The sequence below is a fragment of the Polypterus senegalus genome, chromosome 15 (genome assembly GCF_016835505.1).
Source record: "Polypterus senegalus isolate Bchr_013 chromosome 15, ASM1683550v1, whole genome shotgun sequence".
Lineage (NCBI taxonomy): Eukaryota > Metazoa > Chordata > Cladistia > Polypteriformes > Polypteridae > Polypterus > Polypterus senegalus.
In genome coordinates this window covers 96,146,587-96,164,157 of record NC_053168.1, presented here as the reverse complement: position 1 = coordinate 96,164,157, position 17,571 = coordinate 96,146,587, and the positions used below count along the sequence as shown (strand labels likewise).

Below are 17,571 nucleotides of genomic sequence, written 5' to 3'. Positions count from 1 at the left end.
CGTAATAATTAAACATGCCTAACTATTCAGTTCTTTGAAAATGTCATGATGAGGTGGTGCCTGCATTGATAATCTACGCATAAGAGTAGAATATGTGTGTGCAAAATATTTGAAAAGGGGTATACACAAGTAGTTGTTAGCACTGTTGTCTCACGCCTCCAAATAACAAGCATCAGGCTGGTCACTATATATCTATATATCTGAATTCTGAATGTTTCCCTGGCTTTGTCTTTTTTTCTTTGAGTATTCTGATTATCTTCCTTAATTTAAAGACATGTACGATATGTTAAGTCAAATAGTGTATTACCATCTTATGACTAAGTATTTGTATTTCCTAGCCCTCGGATATTATCCATACTTCGTTTTTGCTGACAAAATTAAACTTTTTTTTGGATTTGCCAACTAACATATCACATCTGTGGCAGGGTAGGATGATTTGTATTATGATATGCCTTTTTCAGTTAGCCTGCTGTCAGTTAACCACCTGATACTCTGTTCAAAATGTTTCAGGTTCTGCCAGCAACTTTATTCACTTTTCTTCAGCCACCAAGTTTTTGTGATTTTTAAGTGTTGGCCCATTTTTGGTAAACTCAGTTCCCCATTTGAACATGTAAACATCAGCAAGTTGGCTTTTATTGGTATGCTGAAGCACATGGCGCCCATCACCAAGCCAGTTCAATTTGTAATGTTGCTTATTCTTTTTCTGAATTATACTCACTCATGCAAAATCCATTGATACTTACCGTACCTATCTGCTTTAAGCAACATTGTTTACACAAATGATGCTCCTAATAGAGCAATGCATTTCTTTGACCTAACTTTATATACTCAGACATTCTCATTTTGGACTCCAGTTTAGCGTTTAGGTAAGAACATCTACACCTTTGAAGAGTTTTATTATTGTCTTTAAAGAAACAAATGTCCAGGCACTTCAATAAACATCAATATATTGTTCGTTATACAGTACTTGTAGTCAACATACACGTGTACTTCTTCTGTATTTACCAGAGTCAAGTTTTGAATACCTGGAGAGTTTTCAAAGTGTTTACCAATTCTTTAATTTTACATCTATTACATCAAAAATGTTGGCATTTGTTTTACCTAGCTCATCTGATTGATTACCTGAGCAAATTCATAATATGGCATAGTTCTCATACTGTAGAATAGATTTGCCTTCATTTATAAGAGAGAGGAGATTAATCTACAGTTTGAAAAGTTAAACATCTCACTGGCTTCTTTTATTTCATCTACAGAGTCTTAGAGATCTAATTAAGTCAGGAACTCTTTAAATAGTTCAAAATTTTTATAGTGATGACTACCAACACAAATCAGTAATACAACAATGAACTTAATATATGCAAGTGTAACAAAAAAATGATAGAATACCTCCAATATGTACTGTAGGAAACAAATATAAGAATGACAAATAAAATCTAATATAAATATTGTGAACTTAGAAAATTAAATATCATGAATTATGGTACGTATATAAAACATCTAAAATTAAGAAGTTGATTCATAGGTTCATAGGGTCTGTATTGTTACATGTATTTAAGTACAGAATGTTCATGGAAACAGTAAAGACTAGCTTTTTAGTATTATAATTAAACGTAGAATTTAGAATAGCTAAAGTTTGAATTTATATTTTGTGTTACACTCAAGGCATAAGATTCAAGCACAACTGATTCATAAAAGAACACATAGTAATTCAGCAATGTTTATCATATTCACTTAGAACACTCTACAGTATATTGAAAAAAATGTCTTTGTTTTGTTATAGCCTATAACTACACATGGATGGTTTCTATATATAACCTCTGGATTCTTTGAGGACTTCTGGTTAAATACTGTCTGGTGCAAGAAATATATTTGGCTTTATCCATTTTACTCTTTGTAGCCAATTGTTGTTCTTAATCATCATTTTTTAATGAGTTTTATATTATTGTTCTTTATTTAATAGAAGCATTTACTCTAAATGTACATGGATGTGTTATATTAGACAGTTTCACAGGAAAATGCAAAGTTAACAAGCAATTGAGACCGCATCCTTGTGGTAAACAAAACAATTGAGAGTTAGATTTGGAATGAATAATGAAGTAACACATTTGTATGAGCTCTCTTTACTTTAACCTTGATTCTGATCACACACTTTTTGATTTAGGCCAACCAACAACTACCATCTGTCTTCTGTTGGTTTCTTGGCAGACTGTGATCTCAAGCACATACTGAAATATGTGTGAAAGATGGAAAATTTTCTTGCAGAAAAAGACAAAGCAGCTACCCCTAGTTGAGGAATTCAATCACTTCTGTATTTTGCTTATGAGTGAGGGCATAGGTGATCATGAGACTTATTCATGAAGTGTTGCAGCAGCGGCTGTTTTATGGGTGTACTGGATTCTATGAGTGATGTGGTAGCAAAGTCCTGGGATATGACCTTCGTTTTTACTATTCAAGCTATATTTTTACCAGTGGTTCTGAGCTATGAGTGATGACTGAATGAATGAAACTTCAGATAGGGTAGAAATAACTGAAATGAGTGTTTGGCCTCCTTGGAATTCATTCTGGTTTTAGACATGGCTTGTGATCACCGTCTAGTGATCACACACTTCACAACTGGGAAAGCTCTGAATAGGCAATCAGTAAAAATTTTCTTTTGCTGATAGGGTTCACATCCGCATCTGTGCAAATATTAATATTTCCTGATTTAGGAGCATGGCAGGGATAAGCTGTGGGCAGGGCATCAGTTGTGTTTTTTTCCGAAGTACACACCTTCACTCACTTATATTATGCAAATTTAGAATCATCATTGAAATAAGCAGTTTTTTGTTGTGGGAGGAAACAGGGATCCCTAGAGGAAGTTCAAATTTGTACACAGAACACAGAATAACTATAATTGATCCTGAGCCAAAGTGCTTTGAAGTGGCAAAGCACATCCTGCCTTTATTTGTTTTCACTTCATAATGGACTTTAGAATTCAAAGAAGGTAATCTGAGTTCAGCAACCAGGTTATTTTCAAAATGTGATGTGTATCTAATAAGGTTGTTCCATATTACTCCAATTTTAATGAAAATTAACTATTCACTGCTATAGATTTTAGGGAGCAGAACAATGATAGTGTTTTGTGTAGGTGGCTAAGAAATAATTGATGCTATTAATTTTAAACATTTGGAACTAAATTCAAAGAAAGAAATATATTTAGCAATTGAAATCCATTGAAATTGTTTCTTATTTCATATGGCAGGTTGCTTATTGTTAAATAAATGTAATGTTGCTGTTAATGCCTCCTGTTAGTGCTATTTATCACCTAAATTTTCAAAAAAAACATGTTGGCATTATATGCTGTGATTGTGGAGCCCTCTTCAGGAAATTAAAAGGAAGAACTAGGGAGACCAAATGTATTTGGAAAACTAAAACCAGCAAAAGGAAGGTGGCAAGGACAAACTGAGAAAAAATGTCTACAGTAGTTGTAAGTAAAGGAAAAATAGAAAAGTGTGGTAATGAAAGCAAATTGTCCAATGATCCAATGAAGTCCAGACCTCAAAAAATCAAACTCTGGAAACTGTTCAAGAACTGAATATGACGTGAACTTGCTGTGACTTAAGGAACAGACATTTCAGGAGAGTGCCAAAGTGAGAGTTTGATTTTCTAGCTTTTTGAATGATAAGACTTATAAAAAGACCCTGAAACAAAATCAAAGTCAGTTGCACAGAGTAGAAACAAGTAAGGTGTATGTTGGATTTAAGAACAGAGAATGTAATGCTTGATGCTTTTATTTAAATAATATAGAATTTGTAGCCTTTAGGTTGGTTGAGATAAAGTGATTCACAGTCCCGGAAGCTGACACTGCATTTACCATACTCCAGCTTAAATGGACAGTTACAAAGAAAGCAGTCTATTCAGTTCAAAAGTATTCAGGACTCTTCAGTCAGATATGTCAACAAAATCACTGTTTCTACTCAGTGTGCAGATACAACCAAGATGAAAATACAGTACATTTTACAGGCAGATTACTGTACATGTAGTGGCCAATTTCAGACTGCTTTTGGTAGACTGTTTATTGGGGCTGTAATTAGGTGTATCCTCTCATCCATGGTGCGCTTACTATCATTGGTTTCTTCTTTTGCACACACTGTGTATGTATCTATTAAAAATTAAATGAGCACAAGAATGAGAAGAACTGTCATAGGTAAGAATCAGTATTGCCTTAGCAACCTGAAAGTAGTGCATACTTGTCTAAAAGGAAATTACAGACATGCAGTAAGACTGTGTAGAGCATTGTCATTGCTTACCTAATTCCTGTTTCAAAAGTTTACTTTTGCATCAGTTTTCTTTTTTAAAAAAACATTTTGTTTGCACAGCTATCTTCCTTCCTATGATTGATATCATGTATATTGTATTTTGTTCTATGCTGGTGCTAAAATGTGATCTTTCACCCTATTGCTGCGTATATTTAAGCAGCCATACTTGCCTACCCAAAACATTTACACGTTTGTTTTATCTTAGAAAAAATATGTCATTTACAGTATGGTCTTTCACTTTAATTGGTTGGGGACAGTGCAATTGTGGTGTTTTTAGTTCAATACTTAAAACATGAGCTTTCAAGAAGCTTTACACAATTCCCTTAGATTTGTTAAGCGTGACATAGATACATTAGCCTGTGTGTCTGGTTGCAGTTTGAATGTCAAACCCAGGGTTCAGGCGACAGATTCAATTGCTCAGAAGTGCAGAATATCCATATTCTATTTCATGTTTTGTGCAGATTACATCACTTGCAAGCTATAAAACCAGTTCATTTTCTGGTGTGTGTAAGAGGATTAGTATACATGAGATATGCAAAAAATATTTCAGAAAAATCAAAAATTAAGAGCTGTATTGAATAATTTCACGTAAGACTATATTAATCTTTTGTGATCTGTATTACAATAGGAATTTACTGCTCGGACAATTATTAATCCTTCATGGGACCACTGGAAGCACACTCCTTGTTTTTCTCAAAAATATTAATTTACTATAACTTTTATCTATGTATATTCACACAGAATAGATAATCTATTCCTTTTAGGGTGACATTTTAGCATGATTAATGTTTTCTGGTTATGTATCACATTCTGCTGAGGAATAAGAAAACAAATGACTTGCGTCCTGTTTAGTAAGTGCCATGTTGTTCTTATTTTAACAGTCCATCCATGCATTCATCCATACATTTCTTTTGATGCTGCTTAATCAACTTGCCATTAGAAATAATCGAAGTGTTATATGCAAATATAAGACAAGTAAAACATAAAACTTTGAGCAAATAGATACATAGCCCATAAAAAGTGTTCATCCCATTGAATTTTTTATTTTTATTATTATACCACCTTGAATAAGTGAATTTAATTTGGCTTTTTTGACCCTGACCAACAGAAAAATACTTTTTAATATCAAAGAGAAAACAATGTCTTTAAAGTGGTCTAAATTATAATAACACAATAATAATGATATATCTCACTCCCTGATAAACAAGGCTTGAACTGAGAGAGCTCTTTGCCCTTCCTGCAGTGGGTGGAGGGATGTGATAGCAGGTTGCTTGCTGCCTGTGCTTATCGACACATTTACAAAACAAAGGACACTGATGGAGAGGTGTGAACAGATTTAAGGTGGGCTAGGATTACAAGTTTTTTCGTAGACTTTGATAATTCTAGTGTTTGTTTAGATTTATAGGTGCTATCTTCTTGGAGCTCTTGATAACGTTTTTCAGATGAAATGCAGTAAAATATATGTGTTACATTATACAGATACATTTTTAACATCATTTAAATAATGTACAGTATACTGTTATTAAACGTGTGGACACGGTAGACAGCGGTAGCAATGAAGTGGTGCCCCATTCAGGGATTGTTCCTGCCTCGTGCTGCATGCTTCCTGGGACAGAGGCAACCTTGGATGGATAGAAGGATGGAATAATTAAACAAGTACTACGAATATATTTCAATGTTCCTTAAAAGTTTTGAAGAATCACTGTTCTACGCTTACAGATGGCTTGTCATTTATTAAAGAGCTGATTGTGTGGCGATTGGTTACTTGGAGAAAGAAAAGGAAGGACAAGAATTGGGGGTTAGTACGTTTGAAAAAGACAGTACTGCTGCAATAAATTATTTCACTGAGGGTCATACACAGTGCAGAAAGCATCTTGTGGGAGGCAGGAACAATCTCTGGACGGGGCGCCAGCCTGTCACTACCATTGTGCCACTCTGGCCCCATGTTTAATACTTTAATATATTTCATCATGATATCAAGTATACATCTGAGTATTTAAATTGTTCAGGGAGCTGTGATATCATGAATGTAATGTATTCTGTGTCCTGTCTGCGTAAGAAAAAGCCAGTTTAAGAAGCAAGTAGTGTTTCACACACACAGAGTACATAGAAGAACACAAAGGATACAAAGCATTTAACCTGCTACTTTAGCTGCAATGGGATTTGAGAAACTAGTAATTTAAAAGATTTTAAGATTAAGTTTATAACGTTCTACTTTAAAGACAAAATAAACTATGTGATTAAAGTGGAAATTTTGTGATTAAAGTTGACGTTTCGAGCTTTTTTTTCCACTGTGTCCCTATTTTTTTCTTTTTTCTGTACTCTAATAAGCTTCCATATGACACTCAGACAGTCGGCTGTGACTCGCGTTTTCACGGCGACTTTGATATCTGACAACTTCTTTTTTTATTTAGGGCACTGTGCCACTTTTTGAACTTGAACTTTTGATCAGCTTCCTTTTTGTTGTTTGTACAACTGCTTAAACCAACAAATAGTACGTTTTCCATGCCTCCACTTGGCATTCGCTGATATTCTTCTTTTTCCCCTGTACTTTTGCCATTGTCTTTTCACAATATTGAATATTCATACAGTATTGATTTGTATATTCAAAGAGGTGTAATTCTGCGATGAGTCTGGGAGTGGGGGCAGGCATGTGCACAAGCGTTATATTTCACACAGGCCGAGATTTATGTAGCAGAAGTGTGTGGAAGTTGGCTTACACATGGTTTTCTGCATCTGAATTTCTTTTTTTTAATGCACATTTCAACTTTTGTCCATACGCCATGCTTTATTGTGAATTCTATGCAGGGTGTTAAGCATGAGGCTCCTGGGAAGGGAGCGAAATCAGAGCTGCAGGGAGGTATGACTTCTTGAAATAGCATTAGATCAAGGGTTGGGAGGGTCACCAACTCTTATGACGTGTTGGCGCCTGCTCCTCCCCAGTCCACTGTGTCATAATGCGTAGCCACGTCCTTACCTGCTTGCTTGCGGGTTCAGTTTTGGGTGGGAGGTATCTATCCATGACCTGTGTTGTCTTGTCATCCAGGCATGGCTGGTCCCAGTTACCTTTGTTTCTCAGCCAGTCTCACAGCATAGGGAGGTTGCAGGGAAACCACCATACACAGTCTTTGTAGCTGCCCTTGCACAAATCGCCAGCGGCCCTTTATTCTTGGAAATAAAGCTGCATTGGTAAGTGATATCATATTGAGTACAAAATCTGATTTGTGTCTTTTCATTGAAACCTGGCTAAGTAAATCTGACACTGTTCCTCTAGCTGAGGTGTCTCCAGATGGATACACATTCCGTCATAAATCTAGAAACACTGGTCATGAAGGTGGCTTTAGAATAATTCATTGTGACAAAATTCAAATCACATCTAAAAATGTAGGTGACTTCACATTCTTTGAGGCACTTATTTTAAATATTAAAACAGATTCCAGCACAATTGTAGTGCTAGTCTACAGACCACAAGGGCTATATTCATTGTTCATGACTGATTTGGCAATAAATTATGATTGTGTAATGTTGATGTGGGATTTTAATGTACACATTGATATGTTTTACTTATTTTTTAAATTCAGCAGGATTTTGTCAAAGGTCGAACTCATAATCATAACCACACATTAATTTTATTATAACTCACAGAACTGAAATTCAAAATTAAAATATTGCTCTATTAAATTATTTCTGATCACTGCTTAATTACATTTAATTTGGTTCTACCCTTACCAGTACACTTACAGATTAAAGCAAAGACAGTGTGACAATCTAGATTGTAATTCTGCTTAAAAATGCATAAATATACCGGATAAGCCAAGTGTAATTGTGGAAAATAATTTAGATCAGCTAACATCAAATTATAGTATGACTTTGAGAGATCTTCTGGACACATTGGCTAACCTTAAAAAAAAAGTGATCAAAGCACATTGAAACTCATTCTTGTTTAATTAGAGCACTTGAGCCCTTAAATTAGAGTGTCGAAAACTGAAGAACATATATATGGAGAATACATATGAAGTATATTGAGAACAACAGGTCTTTAAAATTGTATGGACAGAGGGTGTTAAAAAATATAAAAAAGCTCTCATTAAAGCCTGCTCACACTACTATTCTAAAATAATAGATAGCAATAATAATCCTTGTGTACTGTTTAGAATGGTGGCTAATTTATCAAATGGGAATTTAGAACTACAGTGTAAAATACCAACAGGCATGTATGAACTTCTTTAGTGGTAAAATGAAAAATATAAGATTCCAGGTCTCAGCATCCCAGTGCAGACCTCATACTAGCTTGGCAAGTCATGTCTTGCTTTGCAATCAACACTTTAGAACTTTTAATTATGTAACAGAACAGGAAATCTTAATTTTAATTTCTATAATGAAACCTACTTCTTGTTCCTTAGATCTAGTACCAACAAAACTAGCCAATCTAACCAAACTGCAGCACCCATTCTTAGCATTATCAATATCTCCCTATTGCATGGCATAGTACTTGATGCACTAACATTGTCAATAATCAAAATATTACTTAAAAAGTCAGACCTAGACCCACATATCTATACTAATAAAAGGCAAAGCCCTCACTGACTCACTCACTCACTGACTGACTCACTCATCACTAATTCTCCAACTTCCCGTGTAGGTAGAAGGCTGAAATTTGGCAGGCTTATTCCTTACAGCTTACTTACAAAAGTTAAGCAGGTTTCATTTCGAAATTCTACACCTAACGGTCATAACGGTCGATAACGGTCAACAACATCTGCCATGTTGAACTTTCTTATTTATGGTCCCATCTTCAAGAAATTTGGTAGGCGGCTTCCCTGCGCTAACCGAAGCCGATGTACGTACTTATTTCGATGGTATGACGCCACTGTCGGCCGCCATATTGAACTTTCCAACATCACTAATTCTCCAACTTCCCGTGTAGGTAGAAGGCTGAAATTTGACAGGCTCATTCCTTACAGCTTACTTACAAAAGTTAAGCAGGTTTCATTTCGAAATTCTACACGTAACGGTCATAATGGTCGACAACGTCCGCCATGTTGAACTTTCTTATTTATGGCCCCATCTTCATGAAATTTGGTAGGCAGCTTCCCTGCGCTAACCGAAATCAATGTACGTACTTATTTCAGTGGTATGATGCCACTGTCGGCCGCCATATTGAACTTTTCAACAGTCTTTGTTACTTATGGGCCCATCTTCAAGAAATTTGCCCCCAACGCTAACTGAATCCTACTTACGTACATATATTCATCCATAGCCTGCAGCTCGGTCACCGTGTGAGGCGGCGTTGGGTCCCCCATCCCAACGCCTCCCACGTTGTTGGCTGCCTGCCTATATAAGACCGTCCGTCGCTCCAGTCTCTACATTCCCTTTCTTGCTTCGCCACGGGATTCACGTCTCCGTGCTGATAACTACAGCCTTTTTATTTAATCCACGGCTTCTCCTCTGTTTTATTGTTCATTTATTACGATTATAGTTATTGTGTAGGTATTTTAGACTTAGTTTACATTGCTCAGGTACCCATTTCCTTTATCATTCCAACCGTACCCCCATTAACATGTCTATCGAGGTGATCACCATCAATCAAAGAACTGTCACTTACTGAGTGGTTTCCATGCCCGGAGATGGCACCTACCTTTTCCCTTCTCTTTGTTACATATTGCACGGCCATATAAGACTCACTCTTGATATCCAGAGGAACATTGTGTCTTATGTATTGAATGACTGGGACAGGTTTAAGGTGGTCGACTGATGACGGTACAGGAGATAATTATACTACATAGGAGCACTATAAGAGTGAAATGCTTAAGCCCTTCACCTATGGATCTGCATGTGAGTTGATGGCTGCCGCTGAATTGTTCGGTTGTCGCTTTCAAGTGTACCGAAATGGCCAAATATTTTACACCTTTCAACAACTGCCTATGCCTCTTAAACATCTTAGATTCACAGGTGACGATTTCAGTAGTGGACACTTTGATGTTTATGAATGTTTAAACTCTCAAAAGCTGGATGTGAAGTTATCAATAAAACCGGTTGTATACTTAACAACGCTTGACAGATGCAGACATTTCTCTTCAACACAGGTCCTACAAATACTGTCGTAATTAAAACAAACCATGAAACTCAAACCGATTATGACAGCAGCAATCCAAGCTGTGAGTTTTGAAACAAGATTACTGTTCACATGGCCAACTGTACGTTGCATGCTCAAGAGTAAGCTCAGCGCACAGCTTGGTCATATTATAACCAGAGGACCGAACTCACAATGTGGTATACAGAGATCCTTAACAAATAATTATTGGTATATTTTCCTTCAGTTTAAAAAGGTTTAATTTTCCTCTTAATAAAAATTTTAAGGCAGTACTTTGCCGCTGCGAGGCGCGGGTATTTTGCTAGTACTTAATAATTATTGACCCATTTGAGATTTACAGTGATCCCTCGCTATATCACGCTTCAACTTTCACGGCTTCACTCTATCGCGATTTTTTTCTCATACACGCTTATGTCACTATGCATGCGCTTTCTGAGAACTTTTATCTAAGCCCCACGATGACTCCTAAACGTGCTGCTTTTTATAAGCCTTCTGATAATAAAACTAAGTGCTGGAGGAAGATGCTTACTATCCAGGAGAAGGTGAAACTCTTGGATATGATCAAAGATGGCAATACCCTACAAAAGCCTCCTCACGCATATGAAAAGACAGCACCAGCAACTGCCTATCAAGATGTTCTTCAGCCGCGCACCCAGACACCCACTGCCTACTCCTAGTACTCCTTCAGTGGAAGAAGTTAACGACGCACCTGCTGAAGATACTGAAGATACTACTGGTGGTGTTTGACACAAACTCAGCGAAACTGCGAGAGAAACTTTTAAGTGCCAGGTCTTAGCTAACATTAAATAAAGCCGTGGACATCGCGAGATCGCACGAGATAGCACAGGCACAGCTCAGAAGCTTCGATGCATGTACTCCGAGCGGCTCACGTGAACTGACTATGCAGTAAGCAGAGAACAAGCAAGACCTCTAAAGAACGCGGAGACGTTTTGATCACGTGAATGTGTCTGCAAAAGTAGCATTTCCTGCACTGCAAAAATACTATAAAAGTTGGGCAGCTGGTGCGCGCGTGTAGCTGTGCTGGCCTTTGAGACGCTGACTGCGCATCTGCCTTAAGTGAAAGTAAACACTTTTAATTTTTTTCCTCCTTCCCATGAGCTATAGCCCAGACAACTGCAAACACGGGATCCCATTTCTAGACCGCGGCAAACTAATATTAAGGCGCTTCACACTTTCTTTTGCACGTATACGATAAAACAAAAAGGCAAGTTTCCTTTCTTTACACCTTTTTTTCCTTTTATCCCAAACCAAAGCCTTTCTCTCTTAACACTGTAGAGGACACAAAACTAATTTTCTTTCATTGCAGGTAATACCGGTAAGGCACATTACCAGAGGCAGAAATTTGGACGTTCACATAGGAAATATAATTTCTATACCACAGCCGTCGTGTAGCGCCTTTCAAAAGGGATCTACTACCGAGAGATGATCCATATACATTTTAGCTGCTCTTAGTACTACTTACCTGTTGTGTTATACCGTCTTTAAAATGTAGTTTACCCGAAACCACTCCAGTAGTGCTCAATGTATCATAACATTACGTAAACGTTAATGTTTTACTGTTTAATAACTTATAGACTACATTTAATTTTTTTCCCTTGCACTCAGTGACCAAAGCTATACACACACATATAGACACATACATATATATACACATATATATATATATACCTGTGTGTGTATATGTATATGTGTATATATATTTTGTGGACGCGGCCCGGACACAGACAGCCAGACATGTTGTTAAACACCACCACACGTTTATTTACAGCTAATAATTACAAGTTAAAGTGCATACAAACCCCCAAACACAGTCCTGGCCACACAATGCCTTCCTCTTCGGGCCGCCTCCACTCTCTCTTCCTCTGCCTTGTCCTGCCTCCACCCGACTCCAGCCTCGAATGAAGGGAGACGGCCCCTTTTATATCATCCCGGATGAGCTCCAGGTGTTTCCCGGCATTCCTCCCTGGACACGCCCCAGTGTGGCGGAAATGCCGGCTGTTCTCCCGGAAGCTCTCCGGTGTCCCTCTCTTCTTCCCCAGCACTTCCTGGTGTGGCGGAAGTGCTGAGGTACAGGGTCCCCAAGGCATTGGGGCGCCCCCTGGCGGTGACCACGGGTCCCTACAGGGTTGGGCTTCCAAGCCCTCTACCCGTGGCCCCCACGAGATCCAGGGCGGGCGTAGACCTTCTTCCGGTCCCTCAAGGTGTCCTGGCTGGGTCGTTGCCCCTGGCATCCCTGACAATATATATATATATATACACACACATACATACATACACACACACACATATAATTTGTGTGTGTGTGTGTATGTATGTATGTGTGTGTGTGTATATATATGTGTATATGTATATATATATATATGTATGTGTATATGTATATATATATATGTATGTGTCTATGTATATATATGTATGTATATATATATGTATATATATATATGTATATATATATATATATGTATATACTAGCAAAATACCCATGCTTCGCAGCAGTGAAATACTGTCTGAATATTTTTTTTAATAAAAAAGTAAACAATTTTAGACTGAACGAAAATATGTAAAAAATTAATTGTTAAGGATCTCTCTGTATACCACGTTGTCAGCTCGGCCCTCTGGTTGTAATATGACTAAGCTGTGTGCTGAGCTCACTCTTGAGCATGCAACATACAGTTGGCCATGTGAAAAGCAATCCCACCTCAAATCAATGCCAACCTTTTGTAGTGTTTGACCCTGAGACTTATTAATTGTCATTGCGAAGCAGAGCCTTACTGGAAATTGAACGCGTTTGAATTGAAATGGGAGATTAGATGGTATAACGGGGATGCGAGGAATAAAAACTGTGTCACCTGAGGCACTGCCAGTAAATATAGTTGCTTCAATTAGGTTGTTTTGTAGAGATGTGACCTGAAGTCTTGTGCCGTTACAAAGTTTCGGTGGTTGTAAGTTTCTGCTTCCTTGGCGAAGGTTGTAAACGAAAGAAGACACCGCAGTGAACACAGAAGAGAACCCGTGGATTAAATAAAACCTACACAATAACTGTAACAATCGTAACAAATGAACAATAAAATAGAAGAGAACCCGTGAATTAAATAAAAAGGTTGCTTCGTTGGTGAAGCAAGGAAAAAGCACTTTCTTATATATCGTTCGTTTATAAAACAGTGCAGAAGCTCTGAGAAAGCTGCTTCCTTCGCAAAGTAAGGAAACGACTGAAGAGACGGCGGGGATGCGGTAAGTGTTCAGCAAGGCAGCTGAAGCGCTGCATTATGGGATCTGTAGTTTATTGTATTACCAGTGCTTCATATCCCCGGGCCATTAATAACAATAATACTGTATATAAAATGATCTCGCGGGCCGGATATAATTACACGCCGGGCCGGATGTTGCCTGCGGGCCTTGAGTTTGACACATATGGAGTAAATGGAACTTGAAAAGATATTTTTTCGTACATCAAGCCCGCGTGCTATTGTGGTTTTGCTTGCATGCCTTAATAAGTCATCCTCCCCTCGCTCTTACTTTTTTACCGTTCATCTAATGAATACACTGAGTATGGCTTTACCAAAACAATCATTGATGGCGAATAAAGTATCCATTATTCGAGTATGTAGATCGGGGTATATATATACATATATATATACCCGCGTATCGCAGCGGAGACGTAGTGTGTTAAAGAAGCTATTAAAAAGAAAAGGGAACATTTTAAAAATAACGTAACATGACTGTTAATATACAGTAATTGTTTTGTGAGTTTTACTGAGTGTTGCTGTCATCAAGGATTTGATTTTCATTATTTCTTTCAATCAGGTTCGTATTTGTAGGATGTGTTGTGTTCAAGTTACATTCCGTGTTTGTCAATCGTTGTAAAGATGACAGGTTTCGTTCATCGATTCGTTTCTTACTGCATCAATAAACAGCTCGTCTTCTTCTTTATCTGAGACCCGACACACTGAATGCACGTTTTTTTTACACTGTTCCTTTAGCGGGACATTGACTTCTTCCACCGTGTGCTTTGTTTCCACAGTAGCTGCATTTATGAATATGCTTGTATGTATCAGACGCTTCATATTTTTTGCTGCCTTTTCAATTGTGTAATTCGTTTTTTGTTCAGCGCTCTTTGGAACTGTTGCTTTTTGTCTGTGCACTGCGTCAGTTCACATGAGCCGCTCGGTGTACATGCATCGAAGTTTCCCAGCTGTGCTGGTGCCATGTCGTGCTATGTCCATGGCTGTATCTAATGTTACCGAAGTCCCGGCACTTAAAACTTTCTCTCGCAGTTTCGCTGAGTTTGTGCCAAACACCACCCTGACCATCTCATTTTCCTCTTCATAAGGACAGTCCTTCACCCGTGAATATTTACCCGTGGCAGTTTGCTATTGGATTGCCGCTGACGGACGGCCTTATATGGGTAGGCACTAAATTACAAACGCCAGCGACAGCCTGTCTATGAACTTAATTTAAAGTTTAGGTATACATCGTGCTTTGTTTCCGAAGTAGCAGAACTCATGAATATGGTTGTATATGTCACTCGCTCGCTTCTTATTGTTTTGCTGCCTTCTCAATTATATAATGCATGTTTTCTTCAGCGCTTTTTGGCCTCTTCCTTGTTTTCTACGTACTGCGTGATTACGTGGAAGGCGTGATGATGTCACATGAAACTCCGCCCCCACGGGTTTCAAGCTCATCTCCATTACAGTAAATGGAGAAAAACAGCTTCCAGTTATGACCATTACGCGTAGAATTTCGAAATGAAACCTGCCCAACTTTTGTAAGGAAGCTGTAAGGAATAACCCTACCAAATTTCAGCCTTCTACCTACACGGGAAGTTGGAGAATTAGTGATGAGTCAGTGAGTCAGTGAGGGCTTTGCCGTTTATTAGTATAGGTATATATATATACATATATATGTAGACTCAAACCGATTATGACAGCAGGAATCCAAGCTGTGAGAAAACACTAAAAAGGAGGTGTGTCAGACGTCGTGGTACATTTTCTGATGCAGCTTGATGAAAATAACCTTGTGACGCTGCCGCCAAATACACAAAATAATTACTATGACAATCATGTTACGTTATTTTTAAAATGTTTCCTTTTCTTTTTCATAACTTCTTTAACACACTATTTCTCCGCTGCGAAGCGCAGGTATTTTGCTAGTAATATGATATTTGTAACATCTAATATGTCTTATTTTCTCTTATTTTGTCTAATATATTGGGTAATACGAGTGTAATGGTGACTAAAGGGTGTTATTTCATGTCTAGAGGGCTCTAATAATGTTAAAAAACGTATTTAGAAGGTCGTAAACAGGTTTTCTATACTCTTAACTGCGAAAATATTCGATTTATAAATAAAGAATCCTACTCGCGAAAATTCGTTTATCACGGCAGAGTCTGGAATGGATTAACCGCGATAAACGAGGGTTCACTGTATACTTTCTTTCTAAAATACTTAAAAAAGTAGTTACAAATCAGCTTCAGTCACACTTTACACACCACAATTTATTTGAGAAATTCCAGTCTGGCTTCCACACCGTTAGACTTAAGCCTAGCATTTCACACCATTGACAATTCTATTATACAACACAGGCTGGAAAATACAATATAATTCATTTTTGTATAGCCCAAAATTTCACAAGAAGTGCTGCAATGGGCTTTACCAGGCCCCAGCATTGACTCCCTAAGAGATCTAGGAAATACTCTCAAAAAACCCTTGTAGGGAAAAAATGGAAGAAACATTGGGAAAAACTGTTCTAAGAGAGACCCCTTTCCAGATAAGATGGGCATGCAGCGAGTGTCAGAAAAGGGGGTTAATACAATACAATATACAGAACAAAACACATGAACACAAAATGACATTGGGCTTACAGGCAATGTCTTTGCCTGGTTTAGTTCTTATTTATGAAACTGATTCCAGTATGTATGAGATATGGTGTCAGTACTGAAACCTTTACTGTTTTCACTTTACATGCTTCCACTGGGATCAATCATTAGAAAACATAATGCTAATTTTCACTCCTATGCTGATGACACCCAGTTATTCCTTTCTTTTAGCTCAAATGATGTTTCACCAATATTGTTCTTAATCAGATGTGTTCATGAATTAAAGGAGTGGGTGAATGAGGACTATTAGTCTTTAAACACAGATTAAACAGAGATTTAATTTTTGGAGAGAAAGATGCTGATAACAACAATATTTTGTCATTTTTTAATATTATAGTTGGAATCATTATCAGTTGGAGTCATCTTTGATAAAGGCGCACTGGAATTATTGGTTAGAAGGGTCCTTTCATCAGATTGACAACCTAAGCACTGACTCAGCTATGGAATTGTAAGTAGGGAGAAGGCAGCTTGTTGGCTGAGGTCTCTAGGAGCTCATATGTGATATAATCTATTCTTGCATTTTGCTTTGTAGTTTGTACTATTACTATTGTGCTATTGAATTTCTGAGGTGACAATGATAGATTGGACATCTAGCTCCGTGAAGAGGATTACTTGTGTTCTGTTTTGTGTGTGGTATTTACCCCATTTTTGATTCCCATTGCACGCCAATCCTACCTGAAAAGGGATCTCTCTCCGAATTGCCTTTCCCAAAATTTATTTCATGTTTTTCCCTACAAGGGTTTTTATTGAGAGTTTTTTCTTGTCTTCTTCCAGGCTGAGAGGCTGTCAAAAAAGAGAGCTTATTAAAGCCCATTGTAGCTTCCATATCTACCCAGGACTGGTGCCACACTGGGCAAACACGGTGTTCCGGGAGTAAATGAAGGAGACCCTGTTTGGTTGAGTTTTCCCTGGAGTGTAGCCAGCAGGCCAGCTTACCTCACAAGTAAAGAACTTGCCCAGGCTTAGAATTGAAGCACTACTCCTGGCAGCACTGAGCCTGGCACATGGACGTGAGTCCATAGTTGGCTGGGTTCTCCTGTTTGAGAACAGTGTTCTGTCAATGTGGTACATGTTAACTGGGAGCTAAAAGTGTATCTTTTCAGAAGTAACTATCTAAGAATATAAACATTCACAAAGATTATTACTGGGAGGCAAAACAAAAGGAATATCACATGGTTTTGAACTCTATAACAAGTGTAAAGTTCCCATTAGCCTTGAAGAAAAGAAAAGGCAAAACAGATTTGAACAAAGACAAAGTGAAGCACAAAAAACAATACAATACAATA

General features: G+C 37.7%; 1 protein-coding gene across 39 annotated transcripts in view; it reads left to right on the top strand.

Moving 5' to 3' along the window:
* The window catches only part of rims2a (regulating synaptic membrane exocytosis 2a), a 1,270,129-nt gene that overhangs the window by 266,362 nt on the left and 986,196 nt on the right, over window positions 1-17,571 (top strand). The gene's annotated exons all lie outside the window — the stretch shown is intronic.